The 22,519-nt window shown below is 42.3% G+C and overlaps 2 protein-coding genes across 2 annotated transcripts in view; one reads left to right on the forward strand and one right to left on the reverse strand.

The window, feature by feature from the left end:
* The window catches only part of RSPH14 (radial spoke head 14 homolog), a 258,180-nt gene that overhangs the window by 167,389 nt on the left and 68,272 nt on the right, over positions 1 to 22,519 (forward strand). The gene's annotated exons all lie outside the window — the stretch shown is intronic.
* The window catches only part of GNAZ (G protein subunit alpha z), a 136,413-nt gene that overhangs the window by 102,918 nt on the left and 10,976 nt on the right, over positions 1 to 22,519 (reverse strand). The window lies entirely within an intron of this gene.

The following is a 22,519-nucleotide window of genomic DNA, read 5'->3' on the forward strand; positions in this document are numbered from 1 at the left end:
CCGCAAAATACGGAAATGTACACCGACATCATCCGTATTTTTTTTGCTGATCTGTTTTTTGCGGACCGCAAAAAATACATACGTTCGTGTGCATGAGCCCAAACTGTACAGAAATTCAACGGGAATTCTGCTCAGATTTTTTCTGTGAGTTTTCAAAATTCGTTGTGCGAACATCCCCTTAAGGCTACATTCACACGTCAGTATTTTTCTATAATCCGATTTTCTGTCCGTTTTTTGCGGATCCGTTGTTCCTGAAAATGTTTCCGTATGTCATCCGTTTTTTGCGGATCCGCAAAAAACGGAAACATGTATAAATTTCAATAAGCAAATAAAGTTGTTTGGATTTCTGAAAAAAATAAAAAATAAAAAATTTCAATGTCATTTTCCATGAACGGATTCCGTATAAAACGGATGACATACGGAATGACATCCGTATGTCTTCCGTTTTTTTGCGGATCCATTGACTTTGTATTGTACCAGGATCCGATTTTTCAGGAAAAGAATAGGACATGTTTTATATTTAAACGGGCATGCGGAACGGAACAACGGAAACGGACAGCACACATTGTGCTGTCCGTTTTTTTCCAGGACCCATTGAAAATGAATGGGTCCAGATCTGTTCCTGAAAAAACGGAACAGATCAGGAAAGAAAAAACGGACGCGTGAATGGACCCTAAGTGTATTCAACACTCCAGTCTCTTGAAATGTTGAGCTTCATAATAGAAATGTATACGTTTCTTTGCTACTAATCTTTCATATGCTTAAAATGACTCATTTTTACCAATTTGTAAAAATGCATGTAGACATATCTGCAAAAAACAGCTTCACAGGAATTGTTGCCTGAGTAGATCTAGAGGTGAATGGAAACTCTATAGTCTTCTGTTATCTAACCACCTAACGTTTGCTGACCTTGATACAGATCAACCCCGTATCATGTTAAGGGTATGAGAAGAATGGATATTTTACTTTTGAAGTAAGCATTGATTGTTAGCAGAAGAATATTACGTAGATAGGAAGTACTATTGATTAATATGTGAGACAATAGAATGTACGCCTCTCCCCAAGGGTCATATCATGTCATGGGATCAATATCCGCAGAGCAATGAAAAGACAGATGGGTTCTTCATTTCAGGGTGACGCATGGCTGCTACACACCAGTCACCCCCAACCACGCTATAGTATACTCTCCATATTTGCCGTTGTGTGTTCATTTCATCATTTTGTCCCTATGTACTCAAAATAGGTCCATCCGTTCTTATTACCTACCTGTAGGTATGGTGGTCCTCAATAAAGCATATGTAGCTTTGCTATCGGGGGTCAGGGCAACTATCCCGGAACTTTTTGCTTAGAACCTACTGTAACTTGACATCAATGTATCAATGAATCTCTTAGGGTATGCCCACACGGTCAGGTTTCATGATAAGGTTTTAGAAGCCAACATTAGGAGTGAATTCAAAAAAGACATCTGTCCTTTATACTTTTTCTCATTTTAGAATTTACTCCTGATTTTGGCTTCCAAAATTGCATCGGGAAACCTGACAGTGTGATCGTACCCTTAGTTGATATAAAACAAGTAAGGTACAATCTACCAATCTACTGACACCCTTAAAGTGGTTTTCTGAATTTAAAAAAATGGGCCAAAGTAGGATTTTTCAAGTATTTGACCAGTTTGGTAAATATGCTGGTCTTAGAATAAACTGGTCTAAATCCAGTATTCCGATTGATCCTCTGAACAACTTCAAACCGGGTTTGCTGGAAATCAAGATTAATGAACCCGTTAAATATTTGGGCATTCGGATTATTCCAAACCCCAGGGACTACGTACAGATGAACGTGGTACCAAAAATACAGGAATTAGGAAGAAAATAGAGGTCTGGAAAAGACTGTATGTCTCGATGGCTGGCCGTATCTCTTTGGTGAAAATGTGTCTACTACCTGCCCCAATTACATTTGTGGAATACACCGATGATAATTCCTAAAAGATTTTTTTAAATAATAACTAGCTTACTATTGGATTTAATATGGCGTGGGGGGAAAACGAGGATAAAGGCACAAATATTGTGCACCCATGAGAAGGAGGGTGGTCTATCAGTACCAGATTTGGAACTTTATTTTATTTCTGGTAATATAAAGAATATGATATCATGGTGTGACACGGCAAAGATATAGGAATATAATAGTTATAAAGTGGGTTGGGATGGCTCACCCTCCGGCTCACAAGACAAAAATATAAGAATATAATAGTAGGGATTAATAAAAGACTGAAAAAATTTAAAATTTTTCAAATATTGGAAGCAGGTATTTTGATGCAACAGGAATGTAATAAGATACCTCTATTTGAGTTGATGGCTAAAAATTGGAAGGAGGCAAGAGAATTGTGGTCCCAGAGTGGCCTCCATGTTGACACCATAATGTGGGACAATTTCATCTCACAGAATTAAAGTTTATTGAACAAAAAATTTGGTGGAAACATGGAATATATAAACTAGGCCAGGTATGGCAAGAGGGGGATATAACTCCCTATGGAAAACTTAAGGATAACTGTCAATTGAAAAATATAGATCTGAGGTTTTATTACCTTCAACTAAAGCAAGCACTGAATAAGTCAATAGGAAAAGGCACACAAATAATTGCCCTACCGCAGCCTTTGGCTAATATTACGAAATTAAACATCAGGGAAGAAATTGGTCTCAAGAATATACCAATGCCTGTTACACCAAAAGACTAAGAGAGAGCAGTTGATAGTTTAATGAACAAATGGCAGAGGGATCTAAACCCTCAACGGGAAGATTTGGTGGGAATTGGCCATACAGGCAAAAAAATAAGGTCTCAAGGAATTTTTCACATAGAATTATCCAATTTAATATATTGTATCGTCTATACTCCCCCAGATGTTAATGAAGTGCTATAAGCCTAAAGTCTTTACTTATCAAAAAAGTGGGAGGTTAGGGGCGGACGATATACATGTATTATGGTCACGTGTTAAAAATCCAGGAGTACTGGGAAAAGGTTATTGAAAAAAATAGAGGAATATCACCGGATTAAAGTGCTAAGGCAATAGTATCTAAACTTGTATACCAGGCCAGGAAATGTATTGTTAGACACTGGGGGGGGGGGGGGGGGGAAGCCCCCACGGTTTAAAGAATGGGAGAGCTCCACTAGAGTCTCGCTCGTTAGTGAGGAATCTCATTTGGTAGATAAGAAAAAAATATAGATTTTCTAGGATGTGGCAAGAGTGGTTAAATAAAAAATAGGTAGTTTCCTGGGGAGGGAAAGTGGGGATCTGGGGAGGTGGAGTTGGTGGGACGGGGAGATCGGAGGTGGGGAAGAGAGAATTTTCTTTCTTTTTTTCCCCTTTCCCTTCTCTTTTAGAGAGGAGTGCGGCACGCAAAGGGTGTGGGTGGAAATTTAAGTATATAAATGTATCAATTGTATACTGAACAAAAATTGTAATGTCTGGTAAAAACTGTATTAACTGTATATTGAATACATTTTGTAATGTCTGCAAAAAATAAATAAATAGGCCCAAAGCAAGAAATGGTTAAAAATTTAAAGATCCTATATTCACCGTTTCATCCATCCCCCCCACACACTTCTCTCAAGCACTGCCACCCCTGTTCTTCTTTGCAAGGCTGTGTTTATATGACTGTATTGGTGATGTGGCCATATAGGTACTTTACTACATGACCACTGTAGCCAACTTACTTGTCTCAGAGGCTGCGCTTGGCCCATTTCTTTATGATATTGGACAACCCCTTTAATCTGGTAATACACATTAGTCTAAAGATAATGACAGAAGATGATTTCAACCAAAATAATTGTTTGCCAAGTGAAATTTTAACAATAAATGATTGTTTTAGCCAACTAATGACAGACCATCATTGCATGAAAAGGAGCCAGCCATGTTTAAAATTTTCATTTGATATTTTCTAGTCCATGAATCATCTGCCTGTGAAAGACCTTTCCCAGATTGATCACTGAACATGTATGGGTAATTTGAACAACTGTAACAGAAAATATCAACTAAAATGTGTATGGTTTATGTGGATCGTTCCTCCAGCGACTGTTCAACCAACAGCCTACTTCTATAATGTGTATGGCCACCTTTTTTATGCCATTTAAAGAGGTTGTCTGGCCCTGAAGCCAACAACCCCTATCATCTGAACCTCAGCCTATTGGAAAAAAATAAGCAGACTCACCTGCCTACTGCTCCCCCGCTGCTCCCTGCTAGGCTACTTGTGTTCCCCATGGGACCAGGAAGTGGAGGGATTCCACCTGCAGCAATCACGGATCTCAATTGTGACGACGGATTGAATAGTGCCTCACAGCTGTGACTTTCAAGCCAATGTGACCAGTGAGGCCTGTGCCTGACCACAGTGATCACCAGACCCAACCACTTCCTGATCTCATGAGAACCAGAAGCAGCTAGGAACGAGCAATGGGCAGCTAAGTCTGCTCTTGGCCGGACAACCTTTTAAAGCTGGCCATACACATTATATCGCTGTCTGTTATCTCCCCCAATCCCACCAAACACAGGCTAGCTGGGCTGAGCATACATGTGTTGTGGATGGGGAGAAGGCAGGCCAGTGCCAGGCACCTGATCTCCTTGAGAATAAAAAAGGATCAGGAATGTTGAAATACCACTGTCCCAGCCTTCTCTCCCTAAACATCTCCTATCCATGGAGAATCAGGAGGCCCCTATAAACATTAGATGGTCAGTCGTCTCTAATGCACTAAATACTTTTCATTTAGCAAACATTTGTTGTCAAAACGAAATGAAACAAATAGGGGTTTTGTGTATTTTGGAAATTGGTCATTTATTTTATTATCTTGTTCCATAAAATCTGGCCTTGTGTTGTTATCTATCCCTTCCATAAAATCCCATGCCTCGCAGTTTGCACTAGGGGCTAATAAATTCTCCTGTCATCATCACTTGCCTTCCTCCTGTGTTGATTTCCTCATCTCACTTTTATGTGCGTCCAAAGTAAATATGAGAGAGAACTCTGTTCTGGGATTCCAGAGATTATTGCTAGGCTTCCAGTAGAAACCGTACCCAAGATCTCAGGCAGTACTATTGAGAGCCTGCAGACGTGTAATGCAATAAGCCATTTGCACATTCACCTTCACACTAGCACACTCTCATGCTTGTTCCCAAAAGTGCAAACTGTAAAGTGATTGCCTGATTTCAAGGTCAACAGGGACTCTTCTTATGCTGGAGCCCTGAGATGTCTGCATTTCAAGTACGTAGTAATGGCTGATGTAACACTAAACAGATGTACGTAGAACAGTAATGTTCACTGGCAAATTTCAAGAAAACTGTTTGCCATTTGTTGGCAGAGGACCATATTCCTCTGTTGTCACTACCCAACCACGATGACCTAGATTTTCAAAGACTGTTATGGTTTTGCACTTCTTATCAACCGTTCCTGCACATGGAAGTTGTGATTTTCTATTAGCACTCTCGGCATTATCTTGGAGACAGTGGGAGTGTATTCATCTGGTGCTGACCGTTGCAGGCGTCAAAGATTATGCATTTGGCTCTTCTCCAACTTGAAATCGAGTTTGTGCCAGCTTCCTCAAAAACATGTTCCACCACAACCAGAAGGTTTGCAGTATGGCTGTGTGCTTGTAATAAGAAGACTCCTTGTGTCAGGATAAAGGAGAGTTATCCATGGATGTCTCTCTCTCAATTTGGTCATGATATATCGCAAATATGCCTATATTGAATATATTTCTGAGTACTGGTGGAATGGCTGATAGGTCATCAGTATCTGATCGGTGAGGGTCCGACACCCAGGACCCCCGCCGATCAGCCGTTTGAGAAGGCCCTCTCTCTGCTTTCCCTAGGCCAAGTGACGATACGTTCATCGGTCATGTGGGAGGAGCAGTAGCAAGGAGCAGCTCAGCCCCTCTGAAGTGAATGGGGCTGAGCGTGATACCAAGCACAGCTACTATGCACGCCATGAAATCCGACATCTGTCCTATACAGCCTGATGAAGGGCACCAAATTTCGGGCCGAAATGTTGCTACAATATGTACCACTGATGTTGAAAAATCGATAAAAGTATCCATTTTTCTTGAAGATCATCTGGTGTGCTGTCTCAAACCAAATATTGAGTATTTATATAGATCTCTGGGGTGAAAGAGATCAACCTGGGACGTGCACCCACGTAAGCCACTCGGGATGGAGTGCTGTAGTCGTACCTCTGTCTACAAGCACAGCTACTATACAATGTATGGCGCTGTGCATGGTAAGCTGCGAGAAGGCTGTGGCGCTCACAAGAGTGCCTTCTCAAATAGCTGATCGACGGGGGTCCCAGGTGTCAGACCCCCACCGATCAGATACTAATGACCTATCTATAGGTCATCAGTATCAAAATCTTGGAAAACCCCTTTAATTACTGCACCTCCCGGCATGAATGGCAGAAGGAGTCAAGACATGGTCAGGTCTGACAGGAGGTGCCATAGTTAACATCCAGTGCAAATTCCGAAAAGGTGTGCAAAAGACCTTGTGTGTGCAAGGCATGTTTTGCGGCTTCTCTTTCATTCGGGAGAATTGTGTTCTATTCTACCAGTCTATACATTGTGCAGGTGTCACTGTTTCCTCAGATGGTGGGTCAGTATACCTTTCATTATGTTGGATGTTTTTTTATACAATTTTCTTATCTTAGCATCAGGTACAGTTTTGTAGCATGATATTCTGTATCATAACTCCCGAGCTATAGGAAGAGCATGCTAGCAGGAGAAAAAGCTCTTCTCATCTGCTCTCTTACTGCTGGCATGCTGGATTACATCTACCCACATAGGAATCTTCTCCCTGAGCTGTGAATCTGGGCTCTCTGCACAAGCAATCCTGGCAACGCTGCTATTTTGCGCAAATGGGAATTTAGCCCTGAAAGCTGATTCTTTATATATTTTTTATTCTTCTTGCCATGTTTGGAAGTAAAAAGGGTAAAGCAAAGGGACACACTACCTCCCATATCCTGTACAAGTGCTCTGCAGCCATCACATTACCTTATCATGGTAGAAATGCTGATAGCATAACACAGTATCTTTCTCCGCACAGATATTGTACAGCCGGCTTTTCTTTTTGGAACAAAAGAAAACATTTTTTTGCTTAACTTTAACCTGTCTGGTGTCTATTTTAAGATATGATTTCTATCCTCTACGTACATTTTGTTCTTAACCCTGACCTTCATCTGTGGTTCTATCTCAGGCGAACCGTTCTCATTCCCAGGATTTCTACCTGTAATAAACCGGTCGTTGGTGGGATTGGGGTTTAGGCTTTTTATACAGGTTGGGTCGTGCACTGTAGATTTGTATCACAGTTGCACTTTAGGTCATAAATACTAAAGTTTGGCCATCTGGACCTGCATTTGCTATGTGTGTGTGCCACGGCAGAAGGCAGGTAGACATTGTGTAGTACAGGGCTGGCCAACCTGTGGCTCTCCAGCTGTTGTAAAACTACAATTCCCACCATGCCCTGCTGAAGGTGGGTAGTTGTAGACAGCCGCAGGTTGGCCATTCCTGGTGTAGTACTTCGACTAGATTTAATGTTTGGCAGGAGTGGTCCTATGCAGCTCTTGTAGCGCTCTGACCAATCATAAGAACATAAATTACCGGTATCTCCTTAGTTCTCTCCTGCACTGGATCGAGCACCACGGAGTGGCCCGTCACAGCATCTTCCTGCTAGAAGAGGACAGATGCCACTTATGTGTGACACTAAGGCTGTTACTGTGTGGATCACTGTGGATGACACAGCTACAAAGAAACTGCAGCTGGCTCGCCAACAGTGCATGTGTGGGGAGTTTGGAAGGAATAGCTTGTTCGTCTGACAGCTATCTGAAGTGTATGGCCAGGTTTAGGCCACCTGCACGCGGGTGAACGCACATAAGATCCGCACAGATTTCCATGCGGATTTATGTGCGTTTCTGAAGCATATCTGCACCAAAACAGCAGTTTTTGGTGCGGATTGGTTTTGCTGCAGATCTCGCCCTTCCATTGAAAAGGGTGAAATCCGTAGCTAAAACTGCAAACATCATTGACATTGCTGCAGTTTTTGAAAACCGCAATGCAGGTCAATTTCCGCATGGAAAAAAAATCTGCAAAGTGTACATGAGATTTGTGCAATGTCATACACTTTGCTGGTACTGTAATACGCTGCAGATTTTTTCCGCACGGGAATCTGCGCAGAAAAACCGCACATATTCTGCAACGTGTGCAGATGGCCTTAAAGTCAAGGGCCAAATCTAAAGTGCCTGATGAGAAGGTTTACCACCATCTGCTCCAAGCTGTACATTATGGACTTTTATCTGGGAATGTATACGGTGTAATGGTTCAGCTTGGGGACCAATTGTTTAGTTCAATAACTATGTAATGGAAATGACAAAGACAATAACTAAAGAGGATATTAGTTGATATTAATTCTACAGATATATAGTAAAGTATAAATCTTTTCAGGTATCATCTTTACAGCTTAAAGGCCTCAACGGCCATTACAGATACTTTTCATTACTTTATCTTTTTTCTTCAAGATACTCGGTTGTGACATCCCAATACATACCTTGAAGCCATTTTCTTAGCTAGCTGGCTCTACCCAGGTGATTCAAAAGTTTGCAGCTTAGGCTACTTTCACACCTGCGTTAGGTGCGGATCCGTACCTATAATGCAAACACTTGTATCCGTTCAGAACGGATCCGTTTGCATTATTCTTAAAAAAAAAAAAAGGCTAAGTCAAAATTGCACCATATTGTGTCAGTGAAAACGAATCCGTCCCCATTGACTTACATTGTCTGCATCGCCAGGCGGACACCAAAACGCTGCAAGCAGCGTTTTGGTATCCGCATCCAGAGCGGAATGGAGGCGGAACGGAGCCAAACTGATTCATTCTGAATGAATCCTTTTCCATTCAGAATGCATTGGGGCTGAACTGATCCATTTTTAACCGTTTGAGAGCCCTGAAAACGGATCTCACAAACGGAATTTAAAACGCCAGTGTGAAAGTAGCCTAAACCTAAGGGTACTTTCACACTTGCGTTAGAGAAATCCGGCAGGCAGTTCCGATGGCCGGAACTGCCTGCCGGATCCGGAAAAACGTGTCTAAACGGAAACCATTTTTTTCTGGATGCGGATCCGTTTGACAAATGCATTGAAATACCGGATCCGTCCCTCCGGTGTCATCCAGAAAAACTGATCCGGTATTTAATATTTTCCCATTTTTAAAGGTCTGTGCATGCGCAGACCGGAAGACCGAAACCGTCAATGCGGCAATTTTAATGCTGGATCTGGCACTAATGCATTTCAATGGGAATTAATGCCGGATCCGGCATCCCGGCAAGTGTTCCGGAATTTTGGCAGGAGAAAATACTGCAGCATGCTGCGGTATTTTCTCCGGACAAATACCGCAAAAGTGACTGAACTGAAGACATCCTGATGCATACTGAACGGAATGCTTTCCATTCAGAATCCATTAGGATAAAACCGATGCGTTTTTTTCCGGTATTGAGCCCCTAAGACGGAACTCAATACCGGAAAACTTTAACGCTAGTGTGAAAGTAGCCTAAGCATAAAGTTCTATTTGTGATGTATAATGTACTTCTGGAACGTCCGTAGCAAGGGCTTCTAGTACTAGGGTTAAACGTTAGAAATCATCTCATCGTCATAAAAGAGTAGGAATGAAGGTATGAAAGGTGTGCCACTGATGGTTGTAATCCATCCTGTACAGGCATAAAGGCATAGAAATCCCTGCTTATGGAGCTAAGGTTTAAGCAAATAAAAGAAAGGTAGTAAACCACAGGATTGAGGAGTGAGGAGACTTATGGCCATACATGCTCCTCTGGAATTATGGGAAGAAAGAGATGCAAATGAGCTCTTCACAAGCACTGCCTCTGATGCCACCAGATGTAAGGGTCCATTCACACGTCCACAACTGTTTTGCGGTCCGCAAATTGCGGATCTGCAAAACACGGACACCAGCCATGTGCTTTCCACATTTTGCGGACCGCACATGGCCGGCACTATAATAGGAATGCCTTTTCTTGTCCGTGCAGACAAGAATAGGACATGTTCTATTTTTTACGGAACGGATGCAGACCCATTATGCGGATGTGTGAATGGACCCTAATGCAGCCATCCTATAAGTCAATGTTCCACCCTTTAAATAGACCTTGAGATAACCATACACAAGTGTAGATCCCTGACAGTCTCAATACTTTGATGTCTTCCTGATGAATTAAAAGGTTGGATTTTAACTTGCCATTTATTTTATTCTTCTCAGAGATATTCAGCAGTTGCTTAAATAGGGGATAACTGATCAGTGGGGGTCCGACCGGTGGAACCCTGCTGGCTCAAGTACTGGGGTCCTGTAACCTCATCTTGGTGGAGCAGGAGGTTGAGAATGTGCCCTCCGCTCCATTCATTCTCTATGGGGATTACGGAAATAGATCAGTGCTCTGCCATCTTGGGATGTCCCATAGACCTGCCCATCCACCAGGACAGAGGTAAGGTACCCTCATTCCAGAAATCAGTTGGTCTGGTTGGACTCCCACTAATCACTTAGTTATACCCTATCCAGTGCATAGGGATAAAATTTTTGTTACCAAAATACCCATTAAAATTAAAAGTATCACTTGTATTTTGTTTTACTAATTAAAACCAGATGCTGATACGTATTCTTTTCTAAGGCCTCATGCACACAACCGTTGTTGTGGTCCGAATCCGAGCCGCATTTTTTGCGGCTTGGGTGCGGACCCATTCACTTCAATGGGGCCGCAAAAGATGCGGACAGCACTCCGTGTGCTGTCCGCATCCGTTGCACCCTTCCGTGGCCCCGCAAAAAAAATATAGCATGTCCTATTCTTGTCCGTTTTGCGGACAAGAATAGGCATTTCTACAATGGGCCGCTTCCGTTTTTTGCGGATCCGCGGTTTGTTGACCTCAAAAAACTGAACGGTCGTGTGCATGAGGCCTCATTCTGCTTTTTGTACCTGATTATGGGGCAACCATCTTTCCTGAGCTGCTGCTCTGTTTACTGCAATTCAGAGATTTGCTTTACAGCAGCCACATATCAAAACAGTTGCCTGGAGATGACTCATTGACTTGTACAGCAGAGTTTTGTGTGCAAGTTCTGTAAGGGTACATTCACGCTAGCGGGTTTTTTTTCCGCCACAGAGTTCCGTAAAAAGGTCTCAATGCCGGAAAAGAACTGATCAGGCATATTCCCATGCATTCTGAATGGAGAGTAATCCGTTCAGGATGCATCAGGATGTCTTCAGTTCAGTCATTTTGACTGATCAGGCAAAACATAAAACCGCAGCATGCTACGGTTTTATCTCCGGCGAAAAAAAATTTAAGACTTGCCTGAATGCCGAAAAAAAAGGTGAAAAAAGTAAATGCCAGATGCAGGATCCTGATCAGTCTTACTAATGCCATCAGTTGGCATGCGTTTTGCAGGATCTGCTTGCCGGATCACTCTGCCGCAAGTGTGAAAGTAGCCTAACCTGTGCAAAAGTCATTGTACAGGGAGGGCTGGATGTGAGCTTAATTTCCTGTACTTGCAAGCTGCAAAGATTTCAATTATTGCAGCACCTTAGCCCCTCCAAGCTTTCGTATCAGATATATATATATATTTACACACTGTATATAGCTCAAATAACTACCCAAACAAGGAATTGTCAGCTGCTGCAAGTTTGCACACTTAAAGTCCTGTGATCACAGCAGCATCAGCACTGATTCAAGCAGACAATTTCTGCTTGTAAAATCAGTCTTGGAGAAACGGTGATTAGTGTTTGCACTCTAACACCACAGCATCTGTTCCATGGCATACAATCATAACAGGTTCAGTGAATTAGGAAGAAGGAGAGGTTTGTAGCACACAGGAAGAGTCTTCACAAAGGTTACAGGACATGAAGATGTAACTACTGTGAAGTTTATATCACCCCTACTAAAATAGACATGCACTCTCTCAACCCATTCAACTGTGCACATTTATGGGGGAGCTGGGTAGGATGGCTGTCAGCTGAATGAGCCGACAATTCTCTTAAATCTACGGCCAACTTTAGACCTGTCAGACTGGCTTCTGAATAATGTGTTTATTGTTCTGGTGGGTAAATAAAATATAAAATACTAGACATATATCTCTGGGTCTTGCCAAATATTTTATTTAAATGCATTTCTCAATGTCATTTGGAAATTAGAACCAACATAGAGCAAGCAACTGAAAGTTTCAAAAAATATCTGCTTTGTAGGAACTATTTTACTAAATTATTATTATATAATATCAAAGTAAAATGTGACCTTTACTGAGCTTCTCAGTTTTATCAGATTTATCTCCTGCTACTCACATACCTAACCTGAAAAGCGAAGGTCAAGTCTCAGAAGGAAAGTATCAGAAGTATAGTAAGCGGCGTGAAATGTTTTTTTAGAAAAAAAAGAATGTAGCACACACTGTCAAGCCAACTTTTTGGCGCGTACGGTACACTAGGGACTTTAAGGATAGAAGTTTGTAGAAATAGTGATATAAAATTCCCATTCCATTTACCCTCTTATCCAAGACATTTATTATTGTCTAACTGTTGTCTATGCTGAGTTCGTATCTTTCCATGAACAAAATCATCAGTGGTAGGCCTCAGAACCATAATTTCCATACCAAATTATGGTGTTTCACTTAAACCATTATAATAACAAACAAAAGGATCCTTCAGGAGGTTGCGACGCTATATCTGTTTTACAAGAGGGATTAGGTGGTCACTTGGACCTTAGCGTAACCTTTGCAACCTCTCTGACTAAGAACAAAAATAACTCTTTATTAATCACTCTGTTAAAAATACATATACTACTTGGGAACTTTATGCTTAAAACTCTCAGGGAGAACAGGGTCCGGGAGATAGATAATACTTGTTGTATAATGTGTATTCTCACATCGGACTCAGCCGGGCGGAAAGATTAACCACCCCTCGAGTCTCCAAATCTCCAAGGATCTCTAAGTGTCTCACTCTCTGAATATCATTTCCCACCGTGGGGTCCCTGCCTGTTGTTCCTAACTAAAAACTAAGTTCCTGCATCCCTACATGTTTCTCCGAAGATTCGGCGTCTTCAGGGGATACTATGCAGGCTCACTACAATTCCAAGACATGTTGGTGACCTGGTTGTGCATTTTCAAGATTCTGGAGTTCCATAAGTCTACTTGCGCAGTCCTGTGCCATCATTAGTCACGCTAGGAAGCTGCCTTTTAGGGCTCATGCATGTATGTATTTTGCAGTCCGCAAAAAATACAGATGACATCCGTGTGCATTCCGCATTTTGCAGAACCGAACAGCTCCCTAATAGAACAGTCCTATCATTGTCCGCAATGCGGAAAATAATAGGACATGTTCTATTTTTTTGCGGAACAGAAGTACGGACATACGGAATCGGAATGCACACGGAGTAAATTCAGGGTTTTTTGCGGACCCATTGAAATGAATGTCTCCGCATACGGTCAACAACAAAACGTAACGGACACAGAAAGAAAATATGTTTGTGTGCATGAGCCCTTATTGTGAGGCGGTGTGTGAACAGGACTACCAACCCAAAACGGCAGATTCTGCATTGAATTGGTATCTTTTCTACAGGTTTAACTCTACATTTTACATTGGTTCCTTCAGCTGATTTTTCAGTGGCGTCACCTACTGATTTTAGGAAGAGCAAAGTATTTATTGGCCATACAGTGCATTCTTTTCTTGGTATTAGAGGTATAGAATTTACTTATTTTTTATTTTATGCACTTATATAGCGCTGCTATATTCAGTAGCACTGTCGAGACATTAGCATCAACAGTCCAATGTGTATGGGGAACTACAAACTCTTCCCAACAGATGATGTCGAGGGAAAGAAGGATTATTGAACTGAATATTTTCACCTGATCCTTCGGTTCTTCCAGAAGATAAGCGAAGTGTTTGGCAGTGGATTTTCTCTTTTTCCCCAATGACAACACAAACATACTCAGCCAAACAGAAAGTGTATAGGGGCATCTGGAGAGATAGCTGTCCGTCAAACAATCATTTGGCAGTTATTTTATATGTATTGCCAGCTTAACTTTCTCTCTGAAATTTCTGATGAATCTGTCTCAAGATGGACCACCTCACAGAGGTATTCGATTACACATGTCAATAGAAGTCTATAGAGAAGGGTGCGGAAGGATTGAGCAGGAGCTAAGTGAGGCAGGAGAGACACACAAAGACAAAGAGACTGCACAAGCTACATAGACTGTTTCTATCTCCGACCAGTGTTTTGTTCACATACATACAGATCAGTACTTCTCTATAATGTCCTCCATGATCTTGGGGAAGCTTCTGAGTGAGTTTGATAAAGTTAGAAGAAGATTCTCCTCTACTTTCTGTATGCAGTGGATGGGAGCTAGTCTCCACCCACCAGTTCTGGGATAACGCCAAACTAGACATATAGCATACAGATGAGAAAACTACTAAATGCACATACAAACCATATACTGTCCAGAAATATACACTGTACTTTTGATAAATGCAAAGTTTGTTGAAATGTTAGGTACGCTTACAACAGAAGGTTAGGTATTGTTGAAAGAGGTTATAAGATAGCACTGGGTGATGTGATTAGAAGTTGGATTTGAATGGGTTATAAGATTTCAGGAATGAACAACAAATTGTAAGTTCATGAATAAAGTAAGAACATGCGTTTTTATTGACATTTTTGTGTTTAGAAAATGCATTTTACAAAACATTTCATATCAACTGTTTTTTGTATACTAATTGTGTAATGAGGAAATGCATGCAAGAGGGGTAAAATAAGGCAATCATTTAGAGAAAAGTGGGCCTCCAGAAGAAACTGGAATTGGTGAAACATGAGTTGGACGGATATAGATATGCAGCTTATGCCTGTACCTTTGGGGAAACAATAAAAATGTTTAAACATTTTGTGCATTATGTGGAGCTTTCAATGCCTGTAGATTAAGCTGAAACCATGTCATCATCATGGCCTCAGGAGGTAGCTTTGTGGGTGTACCTACAACCTAAACTAGCTGTAGATGGACATGTTAAAAAAGTCTCTGCCGAAAGAGCCCTTCATAAAATACCAGTGATAAAGCCAGCTTGACATTTGAAGAATAGAAATATCTGTTTTACTTCTGCATGGCTGTGTGTCATGTACCTTGATGGCGGAGGGTAATGACCCATTTGCCAGTATGGAAAAGAATGTGTTTGGAGGAGAGTGGAGCGTTCACAGGGCAATATACACATAGGAAAGATCTTCCAAATTCTACAAATGGTAGAAAAGCAATAAAATAAAATAAAAAAAACATGGTAGTTGGCCATAAAAGTAACCCACTTAAAACATTACTGTTATTTTACAGGGATGTCACCAATGAAAATGTAAAACTAAGAAATGGCTACAACTGGTTAAAACACAAAAAGTCAAAAAAGTTTTGTGCAAAATGTAATTTACGTAAAATTTAGAGACTTTTTTACGCCAAAAAATGACATAAAGCCTTTGTAAATGACCCCAATTATCTACTAGGAAAAGCCAACATCTTATGGGAAATGGTTGTCTAGGAAAAGTTAAGCAGATCCTGGGCAATATGGTCCTCGGGTAGTGGTTAATTAACAGTTAATACCATTAAAAATTATGTATGTGTTAATAAAGTGTGTGCTAATCTCTCCGGTGAACATACCCAGAATGCTTTTGGGTGCTGGCAGAACAAAGATTTAACTAATGCTTTGATCCCTTTGAATGGACCTCTGTTCATGTGATTTTGAAAGAGGAATATTTGCTTTAATGTATGGCAAGGATGTGCGAAAATGCCGGCATGGGAGCGACCAGTGTGCTAAAATATTTTGTTTTTACTGCAAAGCATACAGTCTAAAGTTAGACTTCTAAAGCAGGGCTGCACAACGTTATTTGGTCTGATGGTCGCACGGTCACATTGCTTTATTTCAAGGGGCTGCAAAAAAAAAACTGTCGATTGGCGCTCGTTTGCACGGGCATAAATGGGGAGGAATGATCCCTATCACAGTCGTTCCTCCCTCATTGGTAGTTCTATTATCAACAGCATATTCCTCATTACACAGAGGGATGTGCTGATGATTATCCTATATACTTTATTCTGATGACCAGATCAGCCGACAGATAAGTGATGGCTCTTCTATCGGGGCACAATTATACAGGCCAGTTATGAGGGCTTGTTCCCAGAAATCAGCCCGAAAATTGTACATGGTAATAGAGGCTTAGAGGGGTTGTCCGGGTTCAGCTACAATGAAGTACGGGTAAGTATTTACTTGCCAGATCTCGCGCGGCTCTCCTGTCCGCCGACCAGGTTCTATTTACTTCGCTGTAGCTGTGACATGACATCATGTCGACAACATGTGACCACTGCAGTCACTGGCCTCTTTGGGTGCACCACTGAGGCCAGTGATTGGCTGCAGAGGTCACGTGTTGTTGGGATAACATCACTTCTGCAGCCGGGTAAATAAAGCCCAGCCAGGAGAACAGGAGTGGTGGCAGCAATCTGGCAGGTAAGTAGTTGCCCATTATCCATTGCAACTTGACCAGAAGGGTTGTCGGGTTTCGTGACATTTCCTTCCATCCTTTCTCCTTTTCATAAATGAGCGCTTTCCTTCACTGCAGAGGACAACATTCTTTGGTTATTACCGCCTCCTGCCCCCCCAGTTATAAGTGTCCTGCAATAACCAGTAAGCACTTTCTTTTACTAGTGGGAAATGTACTCATTTTGGTTAACCTTTTAATAAGCAGGCCTGAAAAAAGGCCTTAATGACCAGACACTTTTTTGGGATTTAGAGTACGTGGTGGTTTATTATTTAGTATATTCTTTTAGCACTTTTTTAGTTTTAGTTTTATCCGGGGGAAAACTGTGCAAAACATTTTTTTAAAATACTGTTTTCGCCACATTATATGTGTCCCAAGAGGCCATTGAAAAACCTGTTTTTTGCACTATTTCTACTGTAAATCCAAAGGAGCAGACTAAGACCCCGCAGCTCTGCTCTGCCTCCAAGACACCCACCAATCACTAGGTCCAATAGAGAAGGCGGCATAGCCATTTCCTCTATTTACTGCACAGCACTTTTTGAGGAGAAGGTAGAAGTCCATAATCAGCTGTGTTTCTGTCCAGAAGGACGGGGCCACAAACCATGGCTCTGCAAGCTGCATGCGGCCTGCTGGTTGTGTATCCCTTATCTAAAGGAAACTAAAAAGGAGTTTTCCGGTACATAGATATTGATGGCCTATCCTCAGGTCCAGCATCCCTACCCTGAAGCTGTTTCGGGCAGCAAATGATACCGGAAACTATACAATGGACGGAACCAGAAGGGTCTGTTTACTGCAGTGCCAGGTACTCCAGCTCAACTCACATTCAAGTGAATGGGATCCAAGTTGAAATACTCCAGTACTGGCAACTACACATTGCACAGAGCCGTCCGTCTGTCCACTGTATAGTTTCCGGTGTCAGCGGCTGCCTGAAACAGCTTGGAAAATTTTAAAGGCCCCAGCTGGTCGGCATTCAATATGAGCTTTCATGGTTTACCTCCAGGAGTTAAAACCTGTTCACACAAGCACATGGCTAGACTTCTTCAACTTGTGTGTCCACCACATGTCCATAGACAGAATTTTATTGACTGGAAATAAATGAAGGTTCTCACTGACTGACAGCAAGCAGAGATCTTGAAAACGGTAAAGAATTCTTATAAAAAAGTATACTGAAAAACGGTACATTAATCAAAGAATAACATAGTTCTGAAACCAGAGTACCCTTTAAAGATGTTCCTGTAGAGTGCGTAAAGCATGCACTGTAGAAGATGTCCAGGAGCGCGTGGACACATTTGCTTACACCCATGCATTAACACAATGATGTGGTATGTACAGATTTAAAGAGAACGCCCCGTGGGCAGCGTTTCCCACCATCCTAAGGAACTATGTTCTACTCTAAAGCACTGCGGTCTATTAGAGGAGGCATAGTTTTAAAATTACCCTGTAACCAATGTTATGTGCCAGGCTTCGGTGACTCTCCTCCAGCTTACCCCTTTTAGGGCTCATGCGCATGAGCACATTTTTTTTCTGCATCCGATCCGCATTTTATGCAGGTCAGGTGTGGACCCATTCAATAGAACATGTTCTATTGTCTATTTTACGGATAGGACTGTTCTATAGAAGGCAGGACATTCCGTTCCGCAAAATGCTGATTGCACACGGCCGGTATCTGTGTTCTGCAGATCCGCAATTTGCGGTCATGTGCATGAGCTCTCGCGATTATTGGCGGGTCTCTTGAGCAGCATGATCTTGCTAATTAGATCCCTTTCATGCACACAACTTGTCCATACAAGTACAACATAATGCCTCACAAACACAACCATAGTTTTAGTCTGTGTCCTGTCCATATTTTTTGCTGTTCGGATGTGGACGCATTCATTTCTATGGGACCATAAAAATGAGAACACCACATGGATGTCATCTGTGTATGGTCCGAGTCCATGTGTCTGTCCTGAAAATCACAGAACATGTCCTATCAAGAATAGACAGTTCCATACGGTAAAAGCTAGATGCACATGGCCAGTATCTGTATTTTGCGGATACGCAGTTTCTGTCTGTGTCTGGACAGGGTGCCATCAACCCCGTTTTGACCATGTGCAGATGCCGCCCGTGCGCGTTCTGCAATTTTTGGAACGGGCGGCCCATGATAGAAATGCCTATTCTTGTCCACAAAACGGACAAGAATAGGACATGTTTTATTTATTTTTGGAATGGAGCAACGGATTTTGAAGTGAATGGGTCCACATCCGAGCTGCAAAAAATCATTCTGCACTGCGGCTTGAGCTGGCCCTCCATAGTTACATATATGATACGGTTGAAAAAAGACACAAGTCCATCAAGTTCAACCAAGGGATAGGTGGGGACGCGAATCCCAGAAGGAAGTGAGATTTCTACATGTTTTCATAAGCATTAATGTTGTTTACTTTTAAGAATTAAACTAAACCCTTTTTAAAACTGTCCACTGTTCCTACTGTGACCACGTCCTGAGGAAGTCTATTCCAGATTCACAGTTCTTACAGTAAGGGTACTTTCACACTTGCGTGTTTTCCGGTATCGAGTTCCGTCACAGGGACTCAATACCGGAAAAAAACTGATCAGTTTTATCCTAATGTATTCTGAATGGAGAACAATCCGTTCAGGATACATCAGTTCAGTCCCTCTTACGTTTTTTGGCCGGAGAAAATACGCCAGCATGCTGCAGTTTTATCTTCGGCCAAAAATCCTGAACACTTGCCGGAATGCCGTATCCGGCATTAATTTCCATTGAAATGCATTAATGACGGATCCGGCCCCAAGTGTTTTGGCAAAACGGATCCGTTCTTTCCGTCCGCGCATGCGCAGACCATTAGATCAGTGAAAAAATTAAATACTGGATCCATTTTTCTGGATGACAACCGGAAAGACGGATCCAGTATTGCAATGGATTTGTGAGACGGATCCGCAACCGGATCCGTCTCACAAATGCATCCTTTTGCGTCCAGATTGCCTGCCGGAATCCTCTGCCGCAAGTGTGATATTACCCTAAAGAAGCTTTGACACTTCTGGAGACTGAACTTTTTCTTCTCCAGTCGGAGGCAGTGCCCCCTTGTCTTTTGAGGGCATTTTATATGGAACAGTTTTTCACCGTATTTTTTGTATGGCCCATTTATATATTTGTATAGGTTAATCATGTTCCCCCTTAGGCTAGTTTCACACTAGCGGAAGGGTACTCCAGCAGGCTGTTCTGGCGGGTGAACAGCCTGTCGGATCCGTCCTGCCGCTCCGTCCCCATTGACTATAATGGGGGCGGAGTTCCGCCGGCAGCGCGCACCGAGAGGCGGCCTTACTAAAAGTACTGCATGCAGGTTATTACTGGATGTACTAACGGCCCCAGCACCAGAGAAGAGAGGAGATATCAGCTCCTTTCTCTTATTTTGTATATACAGAATTGAAAAACCCATTTAGTAACTCTGCCTTTTCCTTATCTTCAGTGACTACCCCCTTTACCATTATTTAGGGCACCTACCTGCTCGGACCTTGGTTTTTTAGCATTTATATATTTAAAGAATTGTTTAGGATTTGTTTTGCTCTATTTTGTCATCTGCTGTTTGTTTTGTATTTTTCTAATTTTATCTCCTTTTTACAGATTTTATTAAGCTCTTTGTAATCTTCAAATGCTACAGCTGACCCCTCAGATTAGTATTTTTTAAAATGCCCTTTTTTTTGTCTTTTATTGCCCTTTTTACAGTAGCTGTAAGCCATGGGGGGTTTAATTTTAGCCGTTTATACTTGTTACCTAAAGGAATAAATTTTTCAGTGCGATTACTCAATGTGGATTTTGCGGACCGCAAAAAACGGAACTGTCGTGTGCATGAGGCCTTATTATGTGACAGTAGCTGCTCCCAGTCTATGCCCTGAAATGATGCCCTCAACCCAGGGAAATTGGCCTTTTCAGTGTCTTTGCTCTGCCTGACGGAGTTCGCTATAGTTTAGGGGGGAATATAATTATATTGTGGTCACTATTACCTAGTTTTTCTCGAACAGTAACATTACCAACAAAGCTCTGCATCATTAGAAATTACCAGATCCAACAGAGCATCGCCCCTTGTAGGAGCTTCTACAAACTGGCCCATAAAGTGGTCCTGCAGCAAGTTGAGGATTTTTCTCCCCTTTGTTGTTGAGGCAGAATCATGACCCCCGTCAATGTCTGGGAAGTTAAAACTCCCATTATGACCACTGTACTATTGGTTATACAGTTGCGTTTCTATCTCCACTGTGATGTTAGGGGGTCTAAAGATTACACCAAGTATTATTTTTTCAGTGTTTAGATCCCTTTGAACTTCCACCCATAAGGTTTCTACATGCTCACCCACAATTGCCTCTTTCATACTTGTCTTCAGATCACTCCTCACATAGAGAGACACGCCACAACCTTTTCTATTAAACCTGTCTTTCCTGAATAGTGTAAAACCCTCAATATTTACAGCCCAGTCATGCGAAGAGTCCAACCATGTCTCAGCCCCACCAACTCCATCTATGTCTTCTTCTAGTACCATAGCCTCCAGCTCCCCCATTTTGCTAGCGGCTGCGCTGCCTGCAGCTGCATGGATCTTACAGTTTGGACTATCCACACGTAAGAAGCTACGCTATCTGAATTAGCACGGACCCCACAGACTTGAGAAAGGAGTATACTTACTCCGAAACGCGTTGTCGCTTATTACCTAATAAAAAATAAAGATTTTGTAAATATCCATTGAAGTCGTGTTTGCGCCAAGAGGTATCACAGTTGTGTACTGTCCTGGTACATATACCCCCACTGAACCATTTTGCTAGCTAGACTTCTGGCATTGACATTGTAAAGATAACTGTCAGCCCTCTACTGGTTCCCCACACACGTATGCTCGGCTCTGTCAAGCGTGCATGTGTTGTGAATGGGAGAAGGGGGAAAGCTACTTCCATATACCTCTGCAGGGCGACTTGCTGAAATCCAACATGTCCAGCCCTTTCACCCCCCACATCGAGTTTGGGGGGCCTCACACACATTAGAGCCAGTTACATCTGCGTTGGAGGTTCTGTTAGGGGCCTCCGTTGCAGATTCCGTTACAAAGACCAGACAAAATAGTTCTGTTCCTGTACCTGTTCTGTGTTTTTGACCTGCTCCTGGTTTTGGGTTACAATCACTGACTGTGAGAAAGTGGCCTACATAACCACAGCGGCTCCCTCCCACTGCTTTGACCATGGGAACAAACTTTCATTTGACCCTGTCCCTTATTATCTACTGTGCGAGCGTACGGGCCGCAGCTGGCTCTTCTTAACTAATGAAGACCCCATTCTTAGGTCGGTCTTCATTGTTAATAGCTGCGCGGTATGGAAGGTGCCGTGCGGCCGTTAACAATGCAGACAAGACTTAACTTAAGAGCCAGCTGCGGCCCGTACGCTTGCGCAGTACTCAACCGCAGAACAGGCCACATCACAACCGTGAAATGGCAGCGCTATGTGACCGTATCCTAATAGGACCTACAAGAGCAATTATCATTAGCCGCAAGATTTCGGCATACACTCTTCCCTGTGGAGATTTAAAAAAAACCTCTATCAGCATTTAGAAGACCCTTATACACTGCGTGGGGGCAGGTCCTGGACCTTTCTTTGTGAAGAGTTTCTGAATAAACTCAGCGTTTTAAGGAGAACCTTTTTTTAGTATCTGATACGTCATGAGCAGACATTTGGTTTTTCCGTCGGTTCCTGCTTGTTGTGCCTGGTGGTAACTGAAGCAATGCAGACATCCATGTCCTGGAAGCGAGATAACTAGAGCCGTGTAAGCCCAGCGCCTTGTCCGGCTGTAAACGTGACATCAGTCGCGGTCAATATGCAGTGTAGGGATATTATCAGAACTGCTCCAGTCACTCAAGTATTTCTGATCATCAGGTTTCACTGTCTTCAAAATATCTTCTTGGCAAAAATATTTTCAGTGCAGCGGGCTGGGAAGGAGGAG

This window comes from Bufo bufo, chromosome 2 (assembly GCF_905171765.1).
Source record: "Bufo bufo chromosome 2, aBufBuf1.1, whole genome shotgun sequence".
Classification (NCBI taxonomy): domain Eukaryota; kingdom Metazoa; phylum Chordata; class Amphibia; order Anura; family Bufonidae; genus Bufo; species Bufo bufo.